Source organism: Lissotriton vulgaris, chromosome 2_1 (assembly GCF_964263255.1).
Source record: "Lissotriton vulgaris chromosome 2_1, aLisVul1.2, whole genome shotgun sequence".
Taxonomy (NCBI): Eukaryota; Metazoa; Chordata; class Amphibia; order Caudata; family Salamandridae; genus Lissotriton; species Lissotriton vulgaris.
The window spans coordinates 1,572,290,082-1,572,316,616 of record NC_141687.1 but is presented as its reverse complement, the minus strand read 5'-3'; positions in this window follow the sequence as shown (position 1 = coordinate 1,572,316,616).

The following is a 26,535-nucleotide window of genomic DNA, read 5'->3' as shown; positions in this document are numbered from 1 at the left end:
CTAATACACTTTAATCAAATTATGTATATCTGAGGTGATGATGCATTCCAATCAATGGGGTATAGGGTGGTGTCCCGTGTACTCCGGTGAATGATGTGTGTGGGCGAGGGTAGGGGTTCCTTTGCGTCATGGCATATGTCCACTAGGGTGTCGTAGCGTCTGTATCAGTGGTGTCTTCCAATAGATAGGTTTGTAAGGGGGCCCAGATGTCCTTTGGGCGTGATGAAAGGGGTTGGAGATCCGTTAGAGATATTGTATGTAGTTGCTCTTGGCAGTAAAGAAGGTCTTGGAGCCAGTGGTTAAATGTTGGTGCTTTCCTCCCCACCTACAGGCGATTCTCCTCTTAGCGAGAAGGAGCGCAAGAGATGTGTATTTTCACACATTGGCAGCGAGGGGTTCAGTGTACCCCAATAATGCAATCAGAGGGTCTTCAGGAATATGTAGGCCTGTCATGTGGTCTAGTGCTGTTAAGATCTCCGACCAATAGCGCTGAATGAGTGGGCAGTCCCAGGCTACATGATTAAAATCAGCGCCCTCCTGTCCGCAGCGATCACATTTGTCGTTATCTCGAAGACACAGGCGGAACAGCCTTGCCGGCATGTAATAGAGGCGATGTACATATTTGTAGTGTATTATTCTAAATCTGCTGCTGGAGGATATGTCTCCTGTTTGCAGTAGAAAGTCCACTGTTCCTCAGTGAGAGAGTGTCCTCATTCTTCCTCTCACCTGCTTCGGGCCAAGGGGGGGTCGTATTCCCTGTTAAACTGTACCGTTCGGAACAAAAGTGAGAGCACACGCCCGGGGTAACTTGCTGCATTAGTGCATGTAGCCGGGGCATACCAAGGGGCTCTTGTGAAAAACCAGGTTGTAATAGCCTTTCCACCCTGGCGCACTCTAATATAATGAAATCGCTCTAAGGGAGTGGGGTTTGTATCCTTAAAAAATGTGTTACTTGTCCCCAGGTTTGCATGGATAGCTTACGGAAGAGCCGGCGGCAGCCACCCTCCTGTGTAACCAGGACACCCTGTCGCCCAGAGAGGGGCAGAAGCAGGGAATACAGACGTGTGCATTGTATGGCCTTAGCTAGGTCATGCCAGGCACTGACGGTGCATTGGACAGTGGTAGATGCAAGGCGTTGCTGGACTACAGGGGAGCTGAGTTAGGGGGTACAAGGGGTAGGGGCCATATAAACATCCTCAATCACAAGGTGGGGCATGTAGGAGGGGCTTCATCCAGTATGCTACATAGTGAGCTTGTGCACAGCTAAGGTATAACTCCATATCGGGTATAGCCAATCCCCCTGGGAAAAAAGGGTGCATAAGGGTGTCCCATTGCGGCCTGCCCTGCTACCCTCCCCAAGTGAGTCGTATAAGCTGAGTCCTAATGGCCGAAAAAAAATAGTGGCTGGGGGCAAAGGGAAAATTTACAAACAGATATAAAAACATGGGTAAATTGATAATTTTTATGATGGCCGCTCTGCCAGCCATTGATAGGGGCATCGCAATCCATCCCATGATCTTATCGGTTATGGTGTCTAGCGCCTGTCCATAGTTGGCTCCCATCAGCTCCTTGCGATTGCAAGAGACGATGATTCCAAGATACGTGAGCGTGTCAATGCACCATTTGAGAGGAAAGTAGGGTTTGAATTTTAGAGTGGATTCAGTAAGGGGATATATCTGGGACTTACTCCAGTTTATGTTGATTCCAGATAACTGCCCAAAGAGAATGAATAATCGGAGGATGGGGTTCAAGCTTACTTCCGGAGGATGTAAGTAAAGGGTGAGGTCATCCACGTATAAAGAGATGAGTATTTGTCTTTCTGGATAGATGATGGCATGGTCCCGATAATGTTGTTGAATCTTGGCGGCAAGGGGCTCAATACCCAGGGCAAAAAGGAGGGGGGACAGCGGGCACCCTGCCTGGCGCCTCTGGTCAGCAAAAAAGAGGAGGACCGCCTGCCATTGACCATCACTGCAGCTCGGAGCCCTGTATACAATAAATGTATCCAAGCAAGGAATGGGGGGGAAGCCCATGCGCACTAATACAACAAATAGGTAGTCCCACTCCAGTGAATCAAATGCCTTAGTGGCATCCAGGAAGATGGAAGCAGCATCTTCGTCGGGATCAATATCATGGAGTAATGCGAACAGAGTGCGTATATTATGGGATATGGGTCTAGTCGGGATGAATCCTGATTGATCGGGGAGGACCAGCACTGGCATAAGTGGACTAATACGGTTTGCGATGAGCTTGGCTACGATCTTGGGGCCTTATTTATGAAGGCCTTGCGCTACCGGTGCGCCACTTTTTCCCATTTTAAAAGTGACGCACCGGCGGCGCAAGGCTATGCTATGCTATGCTATGCTATGCTATAGTGATTTATATAGCGCACGGCTGCCTCAGCAAAGGGGCGTCCCGGCGCTGCGGAAGGACAGAGTACAGTGAGGTGGAGACGCTAAGGAGGGAACTATTGTTGAAAACGGTGTGTTTTGATAGCCTTTCTGAAGACTAGGAGATCCTGAATCCCGCGGATAGCTTCAGGGAGACTGTTCCATAGCTTGGCCGCTAGGAAACTGAAAGAGCGGCCGCCCACTCTAGCCAGTCTGGTGCGGGGGACGACCGCAAGATGTTGCCCCTCTGACCGGAGTAATCTCCTAGGGATGTACTTTGACAGAAGTGGGCGAAGCATTGGGGGGGAGGAGGTTTTAAGAATTTTGAAGGCGAAGCACAATGCTTTGAACTGGACCCTTTTGCCCACCGGGAGCCAATGCAGTTTCTTCAAGGTTCCCGATATAGAGGAATGGCGCGTGAGACCAACCAGAGCCCTGGCGGCCGCATTCTGAACTCTTTGCAATCTAGTGATTTCAGCTAGGTTAGCTCCCAATAAAAGGGAACTCGCATAGTCCAGTCTGGAGAGAATGGTCGCCTGGATGATAAGTTGACGAGTGCGGCAATCAAAGAACTTCAGAATGGGCCTGATGTTACGCAAAACGCCAAAGCATGTGGCGGCAACTTTTTTGGTGTGGTGCGTGAATTTTAAAGCAGAGTCCACCCAAACTCCCAGGTTTTTGACACACTCCTTCGGCATAGGGGGAGGGCCTAGCACATCCGGCCACCAGTTGTCACCCCAGGACGAGGTGTTTTTGCCCAGGAGGAGAATCTCCGTTTTCCCGGCGTTTAGTTGAAGAAAATTCGCCGTCATCCAGTCGGTGATGTCGGTGAGTGTCTGTTTGAAGTGTTGAGCCTCCAGACCACTGTTGTCATTAAGTGACACCACCAACTGGGTGTCGTCGGCGTAGGAAACCAGGGCAAGTCCATTTCTTCTAGCTACCTCTGCCAGGGGGCGGACATATACATTGAACAGGGTGGGGCTCAGAGAAGAGCCTTGCGGCACTCCCTGTCCAATGTTATGTTCCTCCGAGATGTAAGGAGGGGTAGAGACTCTAAAAGACCTGTTGGAAAGGAAGTCTCTAAACCATTCCAGCGCTGGCCCTGTGATCCCAATCTCCTCCAATCTCAACAAGAGGACCTCGTGTGACACCGTGTCAAAGGCAGCACTGAGGTCCAACAGGACCAGTGCTGCCGTGCCTCCGGTGTCTAGGATGGTACGAAGGTCCTCTGAAACACTGAGCAAGGCGGTCTCGGTGCTATGACCAGCTCTAAACCCGTGTTGAGAGTCATCCAAGATGTTATTGGTAAGGAGGAAATCTGTCAGAATATTATTGACATGTGCCTCGATGATTTTGGCAGGCCAGGGGAGCAGGGAGATAGGTCTAAAGTTCTCAGGAAGCGAGGGGTCTAGAGTGGGTTTTTTCAGAATGGGAGAAACCCAGGCCTGCTTCCACTTGGAGGGAACTTTAGCAGTCAGAAGGGACCGATTGATGATTTCTCGGATCCTTCATAAATAAGGCCCTTGGTGTCTATGTTCATGAGGGACAGTGGCCTTTACGAGTCCATATATGTGGTTGGTTTCCCTGGGTTGGCTAGGGAGATAATAAGCACCTTGCGCACTGTTTGGGCCAAAATGCCAGATATCGGGATGAGTAGGTGACAAAATATTTAATAAAATTTGGCCGGAAGGCCGTCAGGCCCCTGAGCCTTACAAGATTATGACTGCGAAATGGCGGTGATAATCTCCTCATCCTCATGATGTGCAAGAAGAAATTCCCTCTGGCCATTTCCCAGCCAGGCGATAGCAGCGTTTTCAGGTGTGGCGCCGCGGACAGGGTGACTGACTCTGGAATCTGGGTATCACGGTTCGATCCCCAGGGCTGGCGGCAGATTAGCCCAGCACCATGTGACTCTGGGCAATAGCGTGCTTAATCTTCCCGACAGCCCCCAGCGCCTAGAGACCCTAACGGGTGGTGGTTGGCGCTTTACGAATGTGGATTATTATCATTATTATTAAAGAATGTAGTGAAGGCTACTGGGGCTTGTCAGTGGGTTGCGTACAGTGCTTTATAGAACCTATTAAACGTGGTGAGTATAGCCAAAGTGTTTCTGAGTGTTAGGCCATCCTCATCTTCAATCACAAGGACAGTGTTGGTGAAGCGAGAGGGTCGGATAGAAGAAGCTAGCGCTCTTCCCGGTCTCTCACTTTCTCCATAGCGGTGAGCCTGATGACATTTTCCCCGAAATTTACATTCCTGTTCTACCATTTCCTGGTATTCTGTTAGCAGGGTACGTAGGTGTGTTTGCAGTGTGGGGGAGGGTATTGACTGTATAGCCGACTCAGTGTGTTTAATATCTAATTCTAATTTCCGGAGTGTGTTACGAATATCTTTTAATACTCCCCTGCTTTTGGCAATACAGACGCCTTGTTTGGCGACCTTGAAGGCCTCCCATATCGTGGAACAGTATGAGACTGAGTCACCATTGCGGAGGAAGAAGTCTGACACCACGTTCTCAAGTTCGTCTTTGAAGAAGGAGTCTAACAGCAACTGTGAGTTGAGGTGCCAGGAGAGGAAGGGGGGGTTCCTCCTGTGGTGGCTTAAGAGTTAGGAGCACGGGAGAATGATCTGAGTATGTGCGAGGAAAGGTTAGAAGCATGTGACGTCCAGGTTGCAAGCCCTTGGTCGACCAGCCAGCAATCTATATGCGACCAGGAGGAGTTAGCCGAGGAGTAGCAAGAACCCTGTTGGGTCTGCGGGTGGAGAGTTCTCCAGGGATCTATAAGGTTTTGGTCTTCAACTATGTGTTTGAGGGTTAGTTGCACTTTGGTGTAATGCTGTGGTTGCAGGCGTGACCTGTCCAGACTCGGGTTGATTGTAACATTGAAATCCCCTCCCCATATTAAGTGCGTGGATCCTACGTCCTGCACCCGTCCCCATAACACCCGAAAAAATTCCAGGTCATCGGTTTTCGGCCCATAGCAGGATACTAGTGTTATGGATTGTGCAGATAGCCTTCCCCATATAATATTGTAACGGCCCTGAGGGTCTGCATAGAAGCCAATGGGGGTGTAAGGGAGCGTGTGTTTCACCAGTATTAGGGTGCCTCTGGTGTAATAGGAATAGCATGAGCAGCATCTGTGTCTGGAACAGCGGGCAGGGAAAGTGAGGAGTGAGCTGGGAGACAAGTGCGTTTCCTGGAGCATAGTACAGTGGATGTTGTGGCGATCTAGATAAGCAAGCATATGGCGACGTTTGCGGGGGTTCACCAGGCCACGCACGTTCCACATCAAAATGTTATGCTGGAGGGCACTGGCCCAGGACTCCATAGTGCATGTAGAAAATATTGTTGTCGTAAGGTGCGATGTGTGTGATTACAAAGGAATACATCATCAAGTGTGGTTAAAATGAAACAGTGCAAAAATAATATGTTAAGAACTGTAGTGACTGAGATATCGGTTCTGATTGGCGTGGTTAGGACCATCTTCCCCCACCATCTCAGTTTATGATATAGTTTTGACTCTTATTCCACCCTTTTTGTAGAGCTTGCTGATAGACTTTGACAACCTTATGCTGTCTTGTACACTGTTTTTGCTCTTTTTCGGGCCTAGAGGCCTATGCTCAAGCGAAGCCATATTCTTTCCCCGACCCCATCTTGCTGAGCTCCTCTAGGTGAAGGGTAATGTTTTATGTTTGAGGTGTTATTCGCTAGCAGTGATCCAGCACAGATTGGTTCTTATCGGTGGAATGTGCTCTCTTCGTGCCGGAGACGCAACAAACGCTTGGCCAGCTGCTGTTGTGTGCCTGGTACGGGGCGGTACAGGAATCCTGTGAGAGCGGTAGGCGGGTTCTTCTAGAAGCTTCGAGATAGGGTTAGATACTATATTAGTGAAAGTTGGTCCAAGCGAGGTGAGATGAATTGATGGCCTGTGAGACAACAGTCTGGCGGTTTTGATGGTCTGCCGAAACTTCACGGTGCAGACGTGCAGTCGTGTTTGTGGAGCAGAGAGTCTTGGCCTAACCAGAGAGGGACAGAGAGAGAGAGTTGGACCCTTCTTCAAGAAACAGATGAACACCATCATGGTGAGATGTTCCATGTACATGTAATTCTATCTCAATCAATCAAATAAGCTTTATTCGATAGCAAGTATGCTGTGGTTGCATATTTATATTCATAAAAGGAATATAAAAATTTGACAGTGCATAAAAGTATTAAAAATTAAAAACAGAGATTTAAAACATTACACTTCGTAGCCATCCTAGGGGGAAGCATACTTTTCCACAATAATAAATAATAAATTGCCATTACCAGGTAAAATACACAGTTTCTACTTCAGATATCGCATGCGTGTCGCTAAGCATCAAGGTTAACAAGGCAAAAGAAAATGGGGCTGAGTCCGCTTAAACAGTGGTTGTTAGGCTACTCCTTCGGACCTACTACCTTATTATTTGTTTTTAAGCGGATACTCCATGCACAGCCCAAAAACTTGGAAACTCCACAGACAAACAGAGGCTTTGAGGCCTCAGTTCGCAAAATACGAAGTGCTACTAAATGGTTTTTTGTTCCCAGTTGGGCACAAATTGGCTTAAGCCATTTTGACCTTGCCTGTTTGTAAGCAGGGCATGCAAATAATAGATGGGCTACCGATTCTTGCTGGGCTTGGCAGCACGGACAATGGGCTGAGGTGTATTTATTTGGCTCCCATTGTGCAAGCATGGAATTTAGAATTAGGGACCCAAATAGGAACTGCATGTAAAGTGTCCTATCTCTAGGGATTCTAATAAAATCTAGGTATGGCTCCTGATAACCTACTTGTTTGTGGAGGAAAAATTCATCAGTTAATCTCACAAGAATTGGGTGTTGTCGAAGCTGGTGATTAACCCAGTTCCAATAGGTCTTTTTTAGCTCTGCCTTAGTCAAAGGGGCCTGATTCTCCCAAGATTCGGCTAGTCCCAATTTAAACATGAGGTCCTTCAAATCCCTTAGCCATTTGACCCTTTTGTTAGAGTCCAGGGTGATCAGCTCAGAAAGGCCAGCCGCATAATGTGTCAATTCAGGGGTGCGTCTTAGTCTAGCCCAATACAAGAGGGGACGGAGTCTGGTCACCTCACTGATCGGTCGTCTGCCTATGTCAAGGAACAAGGGTTTTAATGGAGTATAAATAGGAGCAGAGACCAAGTCTCTGATAAATGTATTCTCAGATCTTTGAATCTCTGCTATTTTTTCAAAACCCCAGAGTTCGGCACCATAGGTTGCCGAACTCACCGCTTTGCCTTCATATACGACCAAAGCCGGGCCAATTAATCTACATGAGGAAGAACGTTGCTCTCTTGAGATAGCTCCCGCGACCCGCTTATGGTTTAGAAGCATCTTACTCAGATGGGGCCCCCATAGCATTTTATCTGAGAGCCTAATCCCCAGATAATCAAAAGAGTGAACTCGCTCAAGAAGAGAGCCATTAAGTGCGAGTTTAGGTCTAAAATGGTTCCCAGGGTTAAAAGACATGAACTTAGTCTTGTAAATGTTTATAGAAAGACCCCTTGCTGAACAAAAAGATTGAAAACGGGTAAGGAGTTTTTGGAGACCCATCGGAGTTTTTGAAATTAGAAGGGTATCGTCCACAAAAAGAAGGGTGGCAATTTTTTCCCCCGCCAGGGTTGGAGCGTCAGCTGGAACTTGGCTCAAAAAATCGACCACACCATTCACATAGAGTGAAAAAAGTGTGGGAGCCAATACGCAACCCTGGCGGACACCCTTGTTTACTGGTATCCTCTCCGTGGTTTGCCCTTGTTCCCCCCATCTAACTCGTGTGTAAGTATCCTCATGGAGGCGAATTAAAAGTGATAGAATGTAGGGGGGAATACCCATGTCCTGTAGCACCGACCATAGCTTTGCGCGTGGGACCAAGTCGAAAACCGTCTTGAGATCAATGAACACAAGATATAGGCTTCCTTTACCAATGACTACCACTTTCCAATAAAGGAGAAGTAGTCTAAAGACTTGATCAAATGTGCTAGTTGCTTTACTAAAGCCTGCTTGGCAATTGGAAAGGATTCCCTCCTCCTCCATCCAAAGCTGAATCCTATTTAGGAGGGTTCTGCCTACCACTTTCTGCATGCAATCTAGTAAACTAATAGGCCTGTAATTGGCAGGGTCCTGACGATCGCCTTTTTTGTAGATGGGTATTACCTCTGCTTCTTTCCACGAATTTGGGACTTCCACTCCTTCCATTATACTATTGATCATGAGTAGAATATATTGGGCCCATTTGTGTGGTTCCAATAAAAACAGATCGCCCGGGATACCATCTGGGCCTGCCACTTTTGCAGGTATATTCTATCTAATTTTGCCTTTCATTTTCAGGTTTTATGTGTATATGCGTGTTGATGTTTAACCATTATTTCTTTCTTGCCACCACTATTATTATATAATAAAGACCCTTGGAATGTGAATTTGGTTCTTATTTTTTGTAAAGAAAGGTCGGGCCCCTTTTTTACCAAGTGCTTACAGAGGGATGGGCTATTTCCCCTCTAACGAGTAGTTGTTGATACGGGAGGGAAATCGGCACCTGAGCAAGAATGCTAAAAGTAGATCAACCCAACAAAGCGTATGAAGTATGTAGTGATTTTTCACCGAAAGGTGTTGCTCGTGCAGATGCGCGTTGTTCGTCGGGAGACGTTGTTGATTTTGCACCAGGGTGCGTTGGTCATGTAGATTTGCGTTGTTCGTCGGGAGACATTGCTATACATACCCTCAGAGTTATGACTTCTTTCATCTTTAGTAGTTAGTTCTATTCCTTTTTCAGGTGAGTATTCTGAAGTAAGGTGTTCTCCGAAAATCTGGGAAGGGACTTGGATAAGTAATGGCTGCCTGTAAAACTAACTAAAACACCCGAAGAAGCAGAAAAATCAGCCATTACAAGAAAGCAACCCCAACCTGCCATGCCTTGTGCCTCCCCCCTCCCCAACAATCCCATATCCTCCAGTCCCAACAGGGGACGCTGTGGTAAGCCATCAAACACTTTTACTAAATTCAAGGTGTAGGGTTCACCTGGTGGGCGGCAGCTAAAGGGCGGCCAGATTCACCTCGCAGGGGCGAGGGTGCTCGGGTGAAATGCTATAAATCAATCTTAGCCTTTTGTCTAGTGTGGCGCCTAGCCTATTTTGAGCCCTGTCAGTGAGGTGAAGCAGAGCATGTTTCCCAGTACAGACACATGCCGGGCCCATCACAGGGCAGCGGGTGGTGGTTCCGAGACACAGATTCTCAGCTTAATCTAGTTGCATTGCATTGTGCCTTGCGGAGATTAGGAGTTGGCAAGATAGGGCAGTGAGCATGGTATGTACCTGGGAGCGTGTTATCTTCTGGTCTGAGCAGAGTCAAGATATACGACCACTGCGGCTGGCCTGTAGACTGCAAGGCTCCGGCCTCTTTTCCCGTTAAGTCCTCGTTATATGAGTGGGGGCCATTGAGCATTAGTCACGGACAGCAGTAGTCATGGGGTAGTGTAGAGCCTCTGCTGAGGAATGGTATCATTTCCAGTGCTGAAAGTGTCTGCTGTACAAGGTGATACTCTATATCTGAGGCTCCTCCATTGTCTTCTAGCCGATGCTCAGGGGACATCCGGTCTCCAGGCTGTTTAGGTAGAATCTTGATAAAGTCCTGGGTATGTTGCGGGTTAGTGAAAAAGTGCTGTTTGCCTTTATGTGTTACTTTGAGGTGGGCCGGGAGGAGCATAGCATATGGCATATTGAGTTGTTGCAGTTTTTTCTTGACCTGTAGGAATTTGCGTCGCTGCTCTTGGACGGCCATGGTGAAGTCAGGGTATATTGATATCACCATTCCTTTGTGTTTGAGGCGTCCTTTCTCACGGGAGAGTCTGAGGGCCGTGACGCTGTCGTGATAATTCAACAATTTGGCTATAATGGGACGTGGAGGGTTCCGGTGGGCAGGACGGCTCACCAGAGAGCGGTGCACTCTCCCCACCACAAGGACTGATGAAAATTCCTCTCGGCTATATAGCGCTATGAGCTGGTGTTCCACGTAGATCTCCATTTTCCCGGTGTCCGTTGACTCCGGTACACCTAGGATGCGAAGCTTATTCCTCCTTGAACGAGATTCCAGCTCCTCATTTTCAGCAGCTATCACTTTTAGAACTCTGTACGGCTAGTGGTAATGCTAGATGCGTCTTCCAGGTCCGATATCCTCCTCTCTGCCTCGGTTAATTGGTCATCGTGCTTCTCCACTCTGTTGGTTAGGCCATCCATTCTGGCAGACATGGAGTCCATTTTAGATTCTATAGACGTCAGGCTTGATTGTATGACAAGCAATAGTTCCTTTAGATCCACTGTAGACGTAGTAGGAGGATCAGCGTGGTCGTCGTTGGGCTCTGTCTGAGAGCAGGGAGTTTTTCGGGTGTCAAAGTTAAGTTTCGGCTGCTTACCGTCTGGTTTACCCATGGTGGCCAGCCAGGAGGCCCTACGATTCGACTGGGGCATTAACGATCCGTCTTCTACTCCGGATGTGCACACTCAATGAGTTGTGGTGGGGGCCAGAAGTGTTGTGTGCGACGACAGCAGAGGGAGCGGGTTCCTCCCGATATGCTTTCTTCCGCAGTGGATGGCGATATGTATTCCTGCCAGTGTGAGGCAGGGGATTGTCAATGCTATGCGCTCGGGCTGTGCCGGCTGTGCGCTCCACGAGCCGCCGACTAAGATTATAGTATTTGGGCCGATAAGCGGGCCAGAGGCCTATGTGGGTGCACAGCTAGACAGTCAACGGTCTCTCCTCATTTCCCAGAGCCCGGTGCTCAGCAGAACAGTGGCTCTGTGTGTGGGCCTATGGGGATGTTCAGTTATTTGCCCCTAGGGCCCTCTCTAGCGTCCCCTCAGTCAGGGGGAGGCACGCGCTCCGCTCCCGTCACTCCCCAAAGCATCCAAGAGGGGAGGGTTGAGCCCTGTCAGTGCTCCAGTAGGTCTAAGGCTGCGTCACTACTTGAGCAGGGCAGCAGGGAATTAGCAGTCGTCTTGTCTTTCCCAATTGTTCTTCTCTACCGCTGCACAGCAGGCCCTGTGTTTAGGAGGATGGTAGCAGCGGATTCGGCCACAGCAGCGCACGCAGGGCAGCCCTCACCACTGGAGCCAAGCATTCAGCTCGAGGGACCCCCCTGTGCAGTTTTTTCAACTAGGGGCTCAGTGCGCTAGGCCACGGGCCACTAGGGCTTCCTTCCCTCGTCCCGCCCGGCTGCCGCCACAGCACATATCTCAAGGAGCGATAGGGTCACCCATCAGTTCAATACAGGGGGGCGACGGGTGCAGCAGCGGATTCGGCGGGGCCCCCAACCGGCACAAAGCACTCACCGCCACAGTCCAGCGCGGTCTCCTCCGGAGCCTCCGACACCTCGGCCTCCCCGTGGCGCTCCGTCTATAGGCAACAGGAGTCTCAGCGGCTGCAGCGGGCGGTCTCCCACCTCTGCCAGTGTCACCTCACACGTCAGGAATCTCCGGTCATCAGGGGCTTACTGCGCAACACGCCATCGCCTCCCCAATCCGCTATCACCTCAGCAGCCAGCGCGCCAGGGTAGCCGGCTTGCTATCTGGGTGCCGCAGCTGTCATTTTACGAATGCCGGTGGTGGGGAATGAGGGGCGAGCAATCCGATTTTTGGCAGTTTAATGCTCCTCAATTGCCCTCACAGGGAGCTCAGTGGTCAGGGCATTAGGGTGGCACCATTCAGCAGTGCGATGATCAAGGGATGGACAGGATTAGGGCTGGGCGTAGTTTGCGAAGTAGCGCTGCGCGAAGCTTGTAAATTGCACTTTGCACTACGTGAGCTACGTGTAGCGCTACGGGAACTGCGTAGTACCGTGTTTGCACTGTGCAGGATGCCTTTTTCAATCGTTGCACAGTGCGGAAAAGTAGCAGGCACTGAGCAATCATTGAAAATGGTATCTTGCACAGTGCGAGCTGTAGTTTTCTGCCGCTCGAGTTGATTTTTACTCGAGCTGTAGCTTTCTCAGCACAGACTGGTAGTTTCTCATCACGAGTGGTTGCGAGCATACGCAACCACTTGCAATGAGAAACCTGACTTTCCCGCGTTGAGAATCTCGCCGGGAGGTTTATTTTCCACGCTCGCGATCGGAAACTTGATGTTGCTGAGCGCGAACGAGGAAAAAGTCTCGCCGGGATGTCATTTTGCTTGCTCGCGGTCGCCAACTTGATGTTGAGGACCGCAAGCAAGCAAAAATTGGCCTTGAAGTAGCGCAAACTTCGCAAACTACATGAGCGTAGAGTAGTGCTTTGCCCAGGGTTAGTGAGGATAAAGGCTTGATGAAATTCCGGGCAGCAGGAGCCTCACACAGGTGCAGCCATCTTGCTTGGTGCCCTCTAGCACTACCCGTGTCATGCATTCTTGTTCTGAAAATGAAAGAATTATCAGTTTGTCGTATTCAATTGTCTATAACATGTATAACGTGTATTTTAATGTATTTTAATTGCTTTATTTTAATGTACTGTTTTATATGATGTGAATGATCATATTTTTGATCAAATAAAAGACTACTACAAGTGTTATTTTTTTTCTCACATATACCCCTCCTCGCCACCCCAGTTCCATACCAGCTGCCACTGCCCACAATCCATGGAGGAACCCAGAAACCTGTAGGTTTACTGTGACCGCCTCATAAGCGCTGCCCCTGCTGAATGCAGGATAACTCAGAGTATGCTGCTTGCTTTGGGAGTGCAGGGTGCGAAGAGCCCTGGCTCCCAGACACTGGAAGAATGCAGGCCCTTCATCGAGATCTGTGTTCTGTCCAAGTGCTGACTTTTTAAGGAGGTAGCCAGACTTAGATGCACATGCTACCCTTGACCCTGTTCCAGGCAGGCTGCTCCCCATGCCGCGACAGCACCACCTGTTGTGCCTGTGTTTCCCTGTTTGCTGCTGCTGCCACTGCCACGAGTTCGAGGCCCTCCTCCACCTGCAGGCTACCACCTGTGCCTCATCGCTGGTGGCCAGTGGGTGGCCGTAGGTCTGCTTTACCTGTATTGCTTTGTTTTTATTGTTTCATTGTTTTGTTTTTCTCCTCCTTCGGTTTTGCATTGTTTAATTCTATGCCCTGTGCCCTCTTTTGCCTTCTGTCCCCTCGCCGCTCCTGCCCGTGTCTTTCCTGCCGCTGTGCCCCCTGCGGCCCGCCCCCCCTGTTTGTACTGTATTGCCTCTGTTTTTTTGAACATTTAAGTTGCTTGTTTTTTCTCCTTCCCCATGGATTCTGTGCCCTGTACCCTCTTTTGCCTTCTGTTCCCTTGCTGTTCATACCCCGTTTTTCCAGCTGCTGTGTTCCCTGTGGCCCCACCCCCGCTCGCCCATTCGTCCTCTCCCTCCTCCCAGCTGCTCCTCCCACCCACCTCCCCTTCTTATGGCGGCCACTGTGCAGCTGCGCCCGTCCATACCTGGACCGCGCTCAGCGCCAGAACCCCAGGCCCCCCAAACCCCACAATGTCCATCTCCGCTACGATGCCAGCACCCTCCTCGCACTAAACACTGGACAATCACACACCTGCTTCCTGACCACCTGAAGTGCACTCAAGGACCTTTCTCCTGCCGGAACTGCAGCTTCACCAGTATCCGATCCGCCAAGCCACCCACCGTGAAAGAACACAACCACCTCAGATGCATCCTTCTCAACATCCGCTCCGCCCGCAGACACGCCGTTGAACTCTGGGAGCTACTCGACTCAACCTCCCCAGACGTTGCCTTCCTGACGGGGACTTGGCTGAACCCCTCCTCGGCACCCAACATTGCCATAGCCATCCCGTACGGCTACAAATACCCGCATGGACAGAACCACTGGAGTAGGAGGAGGAATCGTCCACAGGAACCCTCTCAGAGTCTCGACCCACACCAACAACACCCTCAGCACCGTCGAACACCTGCACTTCCAAATCCAAACCGATCCCAACACCACCCTCAGAGAAACCCTCATCTACAGACCCTCAGACCCCAACCACAGTTCAGCGACTCCATCACCGACTTTGTCAGTACACACACCCTCGCCTCCACAGACTGCATCCTTCTCGGGGGCCTGAACTTCCACCTTGAGAACAACAACTGCAACTCAACCACCCTGATCAACAACCTCGCCAACCTCAGGACTCAGACAACTCATCACCACATCCACCCACTCCGCCGGCCACATGCTTGACCCCATCTTCTCCGCAAGCTTCTAGGTCTCCTTCAACCACACCACCAAACTCCACTGAACCGACCATTCCTGCATCCACTTCAGCTTCCGGAAACCCACCGCACCCAACAGATCCCCCCCCTCTGCTGGAACAAAGTCACCAAAGAGCAGCTAACCACCACCCTTGCCCAGAGCCCACCCACGGACCCCTCAGACCCGACACCGCCGCCCACAACCTCAGACAATGGATCAGCGGCTGTGCCAACACCCTTGCCCCGATCAGGAAACCTTCCAACAGACACACCAGCAAGAAAGCCAACTGATTTACTGAAGGCCTCCAGGCAAACCTGCTGTAAGCTAGTGAAGAAATGGCACCGCGAACAGACACTGGACAGCCACGCAGCCACAAGAACACCACCCGCAGACACCATCAACTCATCAGATCCGCCAAAAGAGCCTCCTTCACAGACCGCCTAGACAACAACGCACACAATAGCAAAGAGCTCTTCAACATCGTGAAGGAACTCTCTAACCCCAGCTCCAACACCAAAGACATCCCACCTTCGCAAGACCTGTGCAACTCCCCTGCCACCTTCTTCCATCGCAAGATTGCAGACATCCATGACAGCTTCAATGTCACGACCGCCCGACAACCACTGAGACCTCAGTCCTCACGGCTACAATCAGCACCGACCCCCTGCTCTCCTAGACCAACATAAACAACAATTACACCATCAAAATCATGAACACCATCCACTCTGGATCTCCGTCAGACCCATGCCCACATCACATCTTCAACAAAGCCAGCACCACCATCTCACCCCATCTCTGGAAAGCCATCAACATCTCCTTCGAGACAGCAACCTTCCCGGAGAGCTGGAAGCATGCTGAGATCACGCTCTACTCAAAAAACCCAAGGCTGACCCGTAAGGCCTCAAGAACTTCTGGCACATCTCCCTGCTCCAGTTCCCAGTGAAGGTCATCGAGAAGACCGTCAACAGACAACTGACCTCCTATCTTGAGGAGAACAGCATCCTGGACACATCCCAGTCCGGATTCTGCAGCAACCACAGCACCGAAACTGCCCTCATCACTGCCACCGATGACATCAGAGCCCTGCTGGACAACAAAGAAACCACGGCCCTCATCCTCGTGGACCTGTCAGCCACCTTCGACACCGTCTGCCACCGCACCCTACACACATGCCTCCACAACGCTGGGATCCGAGACAAGGCTCTGGACTGGACCACCTCCATCCTCTCTGGCAGATCCCAGAGCGTCTGCCTTGCCCTTTCCACTCTGAAGCCACCGAGATCATCTGTGGCGTGCCCCAGGGCTCATCCCTCAGCCCGACGTTGTTCAAAATCTACATGGCACTGCTCGCACACGTCGCCCGAATGCACGACCTCAACATCATCTCATACACCAACAACACACAGCTGATCCTCTCCCTCACCAAGCTCCCCCTCACCACCAAAACCAACCTCCATGAAGAAATGAAAGTCATCGCCGAGTGGATGAAGAACAGCCGACTGAAGTCAAACTCGGACAAGACGGAAGTCCTCATCTTCGGCTCCACCCCCTTGGCCTGGGATGACTCCTGGTGTCCTCCCGCATTGGGAATAGCTCCAACACCCATCGACCACGCACGTAACCTAGGGTTCATCCTTGACTCCACTCTCTGCATGACAAAGCAGGCCAACGCTGTCTCATCCTCCTGCTTCAACACCCTCTGCATGCTCCTCAAGATCTACAAGTGGATCCCAACCGAAACAAGAAGAACGGTCACCCAGGCCCTCATCAGCAGCAGGCTGGACTACGGAAACTCCCCCTATGTAGGAGCCTCGGCCAAACTCCTGAAACGACTGCAACGCATACAAAAGACCTCTGCAAGCCTGATCCTCAACATCCCTTGCCGCAGCCACATCACACCCCACCTGAGAGACCTGCACTGGCTCCCTGTCAACAAAAGGATCACCTTCAAGCTCCTCCCCCATGCACACAAGGCATTCCACAACACCGGACCAGCATACCTCAACAGATGACCCATCTTCTACACCCCTAACCACCAGCTCTGCTCCGCCGACGTCACCCTCTCCACATTCCCCCACATCCGAAGAGCGACCTCCGGCGGCAGATCGTTCTCCCACCTTGCCGCCAAGAACTGGAACACCCTCTCCATCCTCCTACAGCAGACCCAGGACCTGCTACTCTTCAGAATACTCCTCAAGACCTGGCTATTCGAGCAGTAGCAGCACCCCACCCCTGTGCCTTGAGACACCCACGGGTAAGTAGTGCGCTTTCCAAATGTTCTGCTTGATTGATTGATTGATTGACTGATTGATTGCTAGTGGGCCGAACCCGAATTCCATCTAGGGACATAAAGTCAGTGTTCGAGGAGGCGAGGAGGGAAGTGACACACAGAGGGGGGAAACAGCCTGATTCAGTGCTAGAAGTTGTGGGCCTCGTATGACTTATACCCACCGTCCTCTGTCGAACCTTGGCTTGCTCGACCCACACTATCACTGACATTCAAGTGCTGAAGAGGTAGTACTTGGCCCAGTTACTCAGAGCCCACAGTAATGCAGGCCCTGGGGCAACATGAGTAAAAGGTCACAATGCAACAGTTGGGCCTAATAGCTCCTGTTTGCCCTGTGGGCATCTGAAAGGAGTTCAGGCAATCAGACAAACCACAATAACAGGTTTCAGCATGTTCTACACTGTCTCCCTTTGGCCTTCCATGAGACAAGCAGATGAGACCTTGGGGCATATTATCAAGGACAGGCGATACATTATCGCTGCTTTTATCGGCAGTTAACTGCCAATAAAGCGGCGATAATGGCCTTGATAATATGCTCTATGAATTCCAATCGAAGCCTTGAGATAAGGTGGCTAACTCTCCTTTGCTACACCTAAAATAGATGAGAGGCAGACAGTGCTGTAACAATATTTTAGGCAGGAATCTGTATTCTTGGAGTGTTAGGTGCCATAAAAGAATCACCATTGTGATTCCTGTTTCCATCAGTTTAGGATGCCATGCAGGATTCGCTATTTTGATTCCGTAAGCATTAGGTGCTTTACAAAAAAATCACATTTTGATTCCAGGGCAAATTAACAAAAATTGCTCTGGGTAAAATGGGAATGTGCATCATCTGAAGCATTTTGTTATTGTAGAAGGGGCTGCAGATACTGGTGTGGCTCCTGTATAACACGGATCACATTGTGCATACTTTATGCTATCATAATCATAAGGGGGTATTCTTTCATTTGCATGCTGGTGTAACTTTATGGAAATGAGTAAACACTGTGCATTTGCACCCATTCCATTTTCACAGGTGTGGGAGTAGAGCGCAAAAAACCATAGAGAGTGTACTGATTGTGTGTCAAAAAGAGGTATCGCACAGTCAGTGCACCCCGCAAAGGTGCCCTTTGGCAGGGGCTCACTGGATTACCAGTTAGCTCTCAGGCATTATCCTGCAGGTGGGTGCACTTACTAATTTCACCCACCAGCAGGGTGATCAATCTCCCCTTTGGAATGCAGAATGGTTGCTGCCTGCTCAGTCAATAAAAGATTGTCAACAGCCAATCCATCTTTCACTAAGGTGCTCTTGCCAGTGCAGTCATTGGGTCTCCGCCTACAATGAGAACAGTGCATTTGCTAGGATTCAGCTGATTGACCCAGCCTTTGGCCCGCACACCACATACTTATGTATCCCAGGAGTGTTGGGTACCATGCAGTAATAACAATTTCTATTACTGGATTTTTGGGGGACATGCAGGAGCCACCATCGTGATGAATGGATTATTATGTTATTAGGAGTCAACATTTAGATTCCGGAACTTTGCTGTGCCATGTAGGAATCAACCTTTAGATTCCAGGGGCCATACTACTGATATTGCACATGATCCCATTCGGTGTCATGGTGCACACTGAAGGGTGTGTGTTGCATGCAGAGGGGGACAGAGTGCCATTACACATCAAATTCACTATTCACAGTACAGGCACAAACCCAGGCCTGCACTGGGAGAATCATCTTAGTGATAGACAGACCAGCAGTTTGAAGCAGCCAACCCACGTTTCACTGGTTAGGTGGCAACCTGGCCTACATTTCAAAAGTGGATGCCTTGGGTAAGTTCCTGCAAACTCCTGTGTACCACCTCTATTGTTGCGTGTTTATCTAGGATCCTGATCGATACTGTGACCTTATGCCCCTATTCGGCTATAAATCCATTTATTCCCTATATTGGCATAACCGTTCAAGGGCGATATTCAGAAAGTCATCTCTGGCCTCACACGAACAGAGCCACATTCCAGAATAGTTCTCTGCCACTTCCTTTGCAACCAATTAGTGCAATGACAGAGCAGAAGTCACTATCTGATATTCCTAGATTAACACTCCGAGTTCTTCAACAAGATAAAAACTCAGCAAACCTGGAAATCCCCGCTTGCTGTGTTTTGATTAGTAATGGAACTCTAATGAGCAACTGATAAGCAATCACTTCCTAAGTGACATCTTTATTGACGTCTTATGTCCAGCAAACTTACGTCAAACAAGGCACCTTTCAGGTATAAATACTACCAACGTTGCCTTAAGTAAGAGCTGGTGTCCCATTGCTGTTGTATGCTGTATGCAGTACGCTGATGCTGCTGCTGTCCCGTTGCTGGTGGTGAAGCTACTGATACCATTATCGCTGCTAAAACGCGAACGATGGTGTGGTGAGCTTAGGAGCTGAACAGCCGTCCCTCTGCGAAGAGCCCAGCAGATGCCAGCTGCCCGCGGACGCTGTCCCCCCTCCTCCTCCTCGACGCGCTGAGAAGAAACGCTGCCTTTCTCCTGCAGAGAAATCCAGCTCCAGCGTTTCTGGTCTACCCTTGCGGGTGACTGGGATATCGAGTTCCCCCTGAAGGAGATACCAGACCTCCATCATTCTATTCAGAGGTATGGTGTTGACTAAACCCTTAGAAGAGAATTCTTGAAGCAAACCTTGGCAAAACCAACTTAACTTAAAGCTACTTACTTACTCCCCTTCCACGTGTTAGGCTTAGGTCAGGCACACCGGGGTAGGCTTAGTTAGAAGCACCAGTTGAGTATTTTAGCCTAATGTATATATGACTGTATATATGTTTTATTACTTATAAACCATTGTATGGCTAAGAAACCATATCAATGCTTTTACAGTATTATTTCGCAATACTTATCTTACTGTACGTACTTTTTATGATAACAAGTCTTGCAATTGTGGCAATTCATTTCTCTTGTACAAGAAGAAAGACTGTTCAATAAATGTTAACCCTTTATTGACAAACGCCCGTCTCTCTATTCTCTACATATTGTGAAAGTAATCTGCACTAATCTGACTGAGTGAAATACCTGTCTATTGTTTCACACGACCCTAGAGATTGACTCTTGATCTGAGGAGCAAAGTTGTCATGTTGCACGGTTGTTGGAAAACTGAATCCCTTCTTGTCTGTGCCAGGGAAGCTGATCACTTCCTATTCAGTCAAGAAAGTTTCCAGTGACCTCTGAGCTAGTTGGTAACAAACCCAATTAAGTTTAGCATAGTCAGTGGAGGCCTGGAAGATCCGCACTTCTACGTCGATACTACTGTTTATGTTATTCCAATGCGCAGGGCCTAGTGGGAAACTAGGAACTACACTACACTATGTGGTGCTCAATCCACGCGCTTCCCAACAGCGCATTTTTCTCTGCGCCCACCCTCGTAGTGCAGTTCAGGCACAAAGGCAAAGGATTTACTCATTTTAATGGGGAACCCATGCAAATGAGGAAACACCTTTTAGGATTAAATCAGTGCACAATTAATGCTGATGTGAACTATATTACAGAAGGGACTGTGCAAGCATGGACGGCTACTTCAGTAATACCAAAGTGCCCCAGGGATACAAATAGCAGGTATGCAAGTCCATTGCACCCTAGGGGCACTTTCCATAATAAGCCCCCCCCCCCTCCCCGGAGTGTTAGGCACCATGCACAAATCACCATTTAGCCTGAACAGACTATCATTTAGGATATGCTAGTGGGTGCACAGAAACAATGAAATATCATCCCTCACATTGGCGCACATTCAGAATTTTAGCGGAACATTGAAGTTATAACTGAAAGTGTTTTGGCCCTCTATACCTAAAGAGAGGTAATGTCTATATCTCATGGGTAGGGAGGAGAGATAAGTACATGTAATGTATCCTGCTTTCACAAAGAGGGCAGAACAGTGTGGAGACTCTCTCACCCTTTTTCCTGGCAGAGAAGGACTAGGGATTCAGTCGAGTGGAGACACTCTAATTTTCAAAGTGCAACTGTTTTTAAAGTATGGCTGTTTTTTTAGGCTACTAACCATGATAAAAGTATACTATGCATCCAGGTGGCCTAAACTCACAAGAAGTTTAGGCCCTTTTTCTAACCCAGGAATCGCTGAAAGGAAGCCTCATCTAATGAGTGTGTCACAAATGCACCTTTCAAGTAAAAGCCCTCTGCTAGTAAAAGCCGGAGTCATTTTGCTGTCCTAACTCTCAATTGGAATAAGAGCACCAGAGCTGAAGGGACTGACTACTCCATATTGAACTATGCTGGGAATCAAACTTCTTATCATAGTTAGTCTTAATGATCATAAAAGAAGATCTAGTAAGAGGTCCACTGGATTGTCAACGCAAAAAGATACACCTACATATTGCTCAGTTTTGTAGCTTCAGTAGGATTTAAAGGGCAAATGCTGGGTGGTAGTGAGGTCACAACAGAGTTCCTAAATTCAAGGGTGAGTTAACTATAGTACTTAGTTTAACTAAAGCACCCATTCCCAACATGGCAGCTGACTTTGCAACAGTAAGTACAACTCACGCATGAGCACTTCAATGAAAGAGGTAGACTTTGCAAGCCTAAAGGCTAATTCACAGACTTCCAAGGAGGTTCATGTAAATGACATTCTAAAAGAGAAGAGCAAAAAGTACCAAAACCCTCAAACAAGACTCTGGGGAAGCATAGGTAAGATTGTGAGGCACTGGATTGGTGGATAGTATACACAATACTTTGGGTCACATGAGCCAATAGCGATTGCACCATAATGTTCAGTCAGAGCTTCATAATTCCTGGAAAATTTCAGCTTAGATGTGATACACAAGTATCCCTGTCTGTGAACGTTTGGTTTTTGTTGAGACTAAGCTGTGATATGAGATAATTAAGTTTGTAGTGTCTGCAGGAGAACCTCCCAGATGCAGTCATGACCTTCTAGCTCATCATTACCAAGGCAGAAACAGCAGTGACAATGCAATTTTTCAGTCCTCGGCCTCATGCATCTACACCAAAGGACTGGACAGCATTTACCCAGCCTTGACCCAGATACTGACAGAATTGAAGCATAGTTTTGCTATTTTACTCGTGTTTTACTCTATATTATGTTCGCATTTATATGGCTAAATACATTATATATACGTATTGTGTGTAAGATGTAATCTGTTGATAGAAATGTCACATCAGTTAGATTGACATCTGTGCTGCCATTTTAGTTAGAAAAGAGGCCATGTTCTGGGTTAATCGTAACTGTTGCTTGCATACTCGAAACTCTATTTTGCTCATTTATGAGAAATAGCCTCTGGCAAGTTTTGTTTCTTTAATGTTTCATCTTAGCTCGTTACTACATGCCTTTTCTCTTACATCAAGGTTTTCTGACACCTGTCTAGAGGGGAGGATAGGCCACACAAACTTGAAGAGTAGAAAGCTTGTACCAGGCTGTGAAATCGGACTTCTGTTCTGTAGCCCCGTTGTATTACGACAGCCACCAGTGATTTTCCATGGTAAGCGGGTGTTTGTGGATTCCGCAACATACATAATGTAACTTTATGCTTGTAAAAGTCAGTCCCTCGTCAGCCATCATAGGAAGCTGGTCTGCAGTGTAATTTGTGAATAAACTAGTTTGCTGGTCTTCTCTACTACATCAGTGACTCTTCATTCTTGGAAAGCTAGAGTAGGTCAAGAGTAACCAGGGTGGCCCTAATCCGTCACTTCCTTCAGTTGGTGCCCGAACAAGAACCCCTCAGTTGACCCGTCCCGCCCGTAGTTGGGTTGTGGAAGTCAAGTTTGCATCTGGTCAGATGGGTGGATCAGGGATCCCTTGGTTCTCACAGCTGTTCCGTCTGTCTGATCGGGCGATTGCCTTGGCCGGGGTCCTGAAAGGCCGAAACCCTTGAGTTTGACACATTGGTCCAAAGTGTCGGAAGCAGAGACTAACCTTGTTTGACCTGTGTGCACCGGGTGAGTTTATTTTGAAGTCTTGGTAAGTGTAGCCTAGTCTTGATTAATTTGGTAGGTCTGCGGACCCTTGTAATAAAGAGTGTTGATTAACATTCTGCTGGGCCAAATGTTGAATTCGGCTTATTTTTTAAACGGGCTGATGCTAGATCCTATCTTGTTGAAGTCTGAGGACTGACTTGTTTTGACACAGTCTATGGACTGTTCTTGAGAACTTTTGTTTATGTGTGTTTTATTGTGCCTGCGCGTGTTGACCGAGTGAATACGTGGAGGTACCTAACACCAGGATGTCTTATTAGAGTAAAGTGTGGTGCTTGGGGTGCTGATGCTGCTCTGCGGAACATCGCTTAGAGGAGCGACAGCCTGCACCTCCGGAATGCACTTCGAATTTTGATATGTATGTGAAGCCTGCTATTGGCCCTATTATGTTTTGTACATTGTGCCACAAGTATACGAGGGGCAATACTAAGCTTCAGTGGCCACAGGATGGTACCTTTGATGAACAAAAATTGAATTACTTACAGGATAAATCAGTTGCTAGAAGAAGTTGGCAGTCGATGTTTGATACTTTGCAGGTATGGCAGAAGGAAGCTAAGCAGAGGCGTATACATGCTGAAAAAGAGTTTATGAAGAAGGCAATGGAAACGGTGGTGCAGAAAGTGGTAGCTTATGATAAGGAAAAAACAGAGAAGGGTATTGAGGGTGCAGATAGTAAGTTTCTATTAGTGTGATAGGTCCTCCATTGTTCCCTTGCCTTCCCCTGACTCCTCACAGTCCCAATAGCTCTGGCTCCTGCCGTATCTGTCTCCCCCCTGGTTTTGCAAATTACTGGTACAGTGACTGCGGGCACCCTTGCAGTGTCAGCTGCTTCTGTTTCCATTTCTCCTCCTTCTCTTACACCCACTACACAGCCATTGTTGACATTGTCACCTGTGTCTGCACCCTATGTGTTTCCCCTAGATGTGTCACCCACAGTATTGAGTAGTGCTGGGACCCCGGTGCGAAGTTCATATGGTATGAATTGGGCAGCGGCAAGAGAACGACTCGAGGGGGCAATGATTCGAACTGATGTGGGCGAAGAAGAGAAAAGGATGGTTGAAATTCAGGCAGCACAGTGGGCTCAGAGTGCGATTTATGGTTTGGAGGATCTATGGAGTATCATGAAGGATTTTGATCCATTTGTACAGCAGCATGCCCTTCAGCATGTGTCGACTACATTGATTGGTCTGTGGGAACAGTGTATTGGAAGTAAAGCCCCTCAAATCATTTATGATATTTGAGATAGTGTATATTCCGCTGGTATGGCTCCAGCAAAAGTCCTTAGTAATGTTGGGACGTTACTTAGTTATCGGGCGAAATTATATCATAGTACTCTGATTCCAGTATCTCAGTTTCCGATGAGGGAAGTGAAGTGCAGACCACTTACCACTCTGAGATTCCAGAGCAGCGTAACGCATCAAATGTTATTGCTGAGCAATGGATAGAGGCCCTCTTCCAGAAGCAATGGGTTTATACCCCGTGGAAGAGAATTTAGGTACTTGCTCTTAAGAGTCATTTACCAGATCCCAGAAAAAATCCTACTGACTATTATAAAGAATTAACAGAGGCTGCCTCCCCGTCAGTCATGACATTAGGAGATATTGAGATATTTGTTGGGCTGTTAGTGCCAGTAGATATATAGAGACAGGTACATACACAGGATCACAGAGTGGAATTGGGTGGTACATGGGATGAGATTAATGCATGGGATAAGGAACGGAAGCCTGGCGACAAACCTAGGGCTGAGATATTGGCTTTCCAAATTGTAATATTACTTACATGCATTCTCTTTTTCCACCCAGATGAGTGGATTGGGACAAGTTGACGGCATGTTGCCAAATGAAGGAGGAGAGTGTGTCTGATTTTTTTACCCGGTTTGAAGGGGTGTTTTGGTATTTTAGTGGGCAGGATTTGTCAGTGGAAGGTTGGGTTTGTTTGTTTGTTAACAGGTTTGTTACAAATTTGCTTCCTGAAATTGCAGCTCAGTTGCAAGCCTCTGTGAGAACATGGACCACTTCCTCCCCTTCATTAATATTAAGCATGGCTCAATATTATGAACATTGAGAAAATGAGGAGAAGGATAAGGTGGAGAAAAAGGGAAAGAATTTAAAAACAAAGGTGTTGTTGCAGTAAGTTGCTAAGATGTCCCGAGATGCAGGTAGAGGTGGTGTGCTGCGGGTCCTGAATCAGTGTGCGTATTGTAAAAGGAAGGGGCATTGGTGAAGTGAGTGCCCAGACCTGTTACAGAAAGTAGCAGTATCGAGAGGCAGGGGATGGAATGGCTGGGATTATGGTGAGGGTAGCCTAGGCGAGACTCAAGGGGATGCATTCTCAGGGGACCTGTCTAATCAGAATTATTTTGATGATCCCCAGGAAGACAGTATTATCACAATGATTATGTTATCTATGAAGTTACAGGGATGTCCTATAACTAAGACAGCAAGGGACAGGGTAAGGGACCAGTCCAGAATCCTGTAGATCAGCGTGGTCCTTATGTCACAGCAGACCTACATGGTTCGACGCAGAAATGTTTGGTGGTTACAGTTGCAACAAATAGCTCTGTTTCTCATTCACCGGTCCCAGGGGCCGCCCCGTCTGGCCGCAACAATGTTTCAGTACGTTTTTCAGGCATACCGGTTGTGAGCCCAATTTCCACACCTTTAGCTTTGACTGTTGGTCCTTTTACAGTAGAGTCTCCATTTTTGTTGACATCAAAATGTGGTGAAAATGTATTAGGATTCGATTTGTTAAAGAAGTTATGTGCTACTATTTAGTGTTCCCCTGATGGTGTTTGTTAGACTTCTAGACTTAATGTGGATGGCATGAAATAGTGTTTTGCAAAGGATGCTCCACTTCTTGTTGAGTTTCAGGATGTCCCATCTTCTTTGTGGGTGACAGGGGACACTGATGTTGAGTTGTTACAGATACCACCCGTCTCTATCAAGAACAAAGATAATGCTGTGCTCCCTCGTATTCCTCAATACAAAATATTGCAAGCTGGGGAACAGGCTCTGATCCGGATTATACAGGATCTGATTAAGTTATGGGTGGTGGAGGAGACGGGCATAGTAAACCAGGCATGGTAAACCAAATATAAGATGGGTAAAAAGAACATTGACCAAGGAATTCTGCGCAGGAGTTGCAGATTTGGAAGTTAATAATTATATCAATGGTATTACTTTTGGGTATATCCTTTCTTCCAGTATCACTTTCGGTGGTACTGCTATGGCCAGAAATGAACGTGCTAGAGAGTATTTTGGGTGCAAATTACAGATTTTATCCAATTCGACAGTGGCAGCTTTACAGGACATCACCATTCAATTAGCAAGTATGCACATATACTCCAAAACAAACAAGTTGTAATTGAATTGAATTGAATAAGCATTTGTAGAGCGCATTTTTACCCGGAGGCATCCCAGCGCTAGAGGCTGTACCTCAGGAACTAAGTACCAGCATTATGGAATCAAAAAAGTTTTGAAACGTTTCCAAAAGGCCAGGTGATTGGGCTTGCAACAAATGTCCAGGGGAAGAGTGTTCTACAACTTAGCTGCATTATACGAGAAGAGGCAACCACCAATCCGTAATTTCCTAATTTTGGAAACAATCGCCATCTGTTTGTTGCTAGACAGCAAGGCTCTGTTTGGGTGATACAGGGAGATGATGGAATAAAGAA